We start from the raw sequence: 2661 nt of genomic DNA, 5'->3' as shown, positions 1-2661 counted from the left end.
TATCCTGTCTAACATTTACATAGCAAATTAAATATCCTATACCAATTCATAATTCTATCTTTCCCTGATATTCCTTGAAGGAAAATATTTATCGTTGGTGATAATTGTAGAATTTAAATTAAATCATTTGGTCAGTAACAGCTGAAAAATAAGAGCAGAGTATGACTATAGTATTTCATTTGAATGCGGCACCATAATTTCCACACCTAAATGATAAGATTTGGACATGATAAATAAATATATAATATACAAACTAAGATATGAGATTAGGTTAATTTACAGAATACAAAATGTAAATATTCCGTACACTTATATGGTACAACAATACTACACTTTCATGAATGCCAGATCCAGCCATTTATGTATAAGATGATTACATTCACTTGAGACTCAATAATAGGAAAACAAATGAAGCTGTTAAGAAGAGTAAATGACAGAAGAATTCTACTCACTAAATTCTGTTGATTAGCTGATAAACAATTAAAAACAGAGAATACATACATGTTAACTCATACTCCACATTCTTTAACACACATATCTTGAGTAAAACTCGAAGGCTCTGTTTTGGCAGGTTATTTTCCTCTAAGTCTGAATGGGAGAAAAAGCATCTAAGATTCAGAAAAATCTATTATTGATAAAAAATTGAGAGAAAGAAATGGAAAGCGATCACAGGTGCATGATTAGCAAAACAGTAGTATAAAATCAAATAAAGTAAAGATATAAAACCATATTAATTTAATCATATAATGTTTCATAGAGAAAAGGGCCCATGCCATTATACACATAGATACCTGAAAAACTGCTTGGAGAGCATACCTACTCCTTTAAGATAAAACCCATGATAAACAAGACTCATTGAAAATGAACTCACCTTTCCTCAAAAGTCTGAAGGGGAGAAAAAACATCTTAGATTCAAAGAAATTGGTAATGTTTTTGGTAGAGATGGGTCGAATAGCAGATTTCTCAAACTCGAATATCGAATTCGAATATTAAATCATTGCTCGAATATTGGAATACCTCGAATTTCGAATACCTCGAATACTAGAATTGCACAAAGCACATTATTTCTTTAAGCTTCTTATTTCTAAGTTTCTATTTCCCTTGACGAATGTATAAATAAAAAGGTATACAGTGGAAACTCGATCTATCGTTTTTCAGGGGGGACGAAAAAAACGATAAATGCGGGAATGTTTGACTCGGTTGCCTATGCAGCAGGAAACCCAGCATTTTGGCGAGTAATTAAGATTTCCTTTAAAGGATTCAAACCGGAATTTAGCTGATTATTGGAATATTTTAATTTTATGGAAACAATTTGGGCTTATAGTTGATTCAACTAGCATCTCTTTCAAATATCCCAAGGGGACAGACCACCTCGCGAGAAAATGATTGCATGCCATCTCGGCTTTTACACTGCTATGATGGATTCATCCAACTTCTTATTTTCAACAGGTAGCTCGCTTTACCCTCACTCCAACTGTCAAGTGCTAGCGGACAATCCGAGGCGTTATGCAAAATACACGCGCTTCTCCACCGGATTTTCTTCAATTATTTTCAGTCCATCTTTGGAAGTTCCACGAATCTGATGTAATTCGTCAACTTACGTAAAACGGCGCTGCGAGCACAAAACGGCTACAGTTCTCTACATTTTTCCGAGTCAACTACCAACGACGTGCGTGCGACAGTGTATGACGCAAAATTCAAAGTATTCGAGACGGTATCTTTAGCATAACTATTCGAGACTTCGAATATCAAATACTTTCTAGTATTCGAGTATTCGCGGATACTATTCGCACATCTCTAGTTTTTGGTTCAAATGGGACAAATTGCTAAATGGAGTTAGAATTCATTGAATTGAAATTAAATAAGAGACTTAAACGAGTGTAAAAATTTGGAACCTACTCATCATTACTTTATTCATCTATAGTTCATCAGTCAGCATAAAGCAAGTAAAGGTATCATTCACATGAGATGAAATTAGATGCATATCACAGGAATACAGTCACAATTAAATGATGGCAAACTTTTTGGGCCTTCCACTACATAGTATTGTCAGGTTGTTGGCAACATAAAACTACACCCAAAATGTCATTTGAGTGAGCCTACTACTGCACCCAAAATGTCATTCGAGTGAGAAGATAACTCAATTGGACATTACAGATTCCTTGATTTTATTGGATTACATTACGATAAGTGTTAGGTCGAATGTACTGCTCCGTATGGCCTTGAGGTCTACCATCTACCAAACAGATTGAAATACATGAAGACTTGACTTAAAATTACTTAAATCTACTCCATAGCTTTACCTTTCAATGGGAGGAGGATCAAAATATGCTCAACAGCAAAAATTGAGACCTCAAATAATAAAATGATAATAATGCAAACACTGAATGCACTGACTCTCTTAAAGAAATACAGTAGATTCCGTTTAATGGGTCCACCAGTTACTTGGGGCAGCCGCTTAATTGGGGCAGATCTTGAAGAACAGAACCCAATAGAGGAATATCCCAGAGTATTCTCCGCTTAATTGGGACAGCATGCCGCTTTATTGGGCCATGAGTCGGCCACATAGACTCTATACTCGCGACGAAATTAAAATTTTTTGCTTTCAGAATACTATTATTTAATATTTTCCTCCTTTGATTAACTCTTATTTTTCACAAT

Source organism: Ischnura elegans, chromosome 8 (genome assembly GCF_921293095.1).
Source record: "Ischnura elegans chromosome 8, ioIscEleg1.1, whole genome shotgun sequence".
In the NCBI taxonomy this organism is placed as follows: Eukaryota; Metazoa; Arthropoda; class Insecta; order Odonata; family Coenagrionidae; genus Ischnura; species Ischnura elegans.
Note: the sequence above shows the minus strand (reverse complement) of the source record.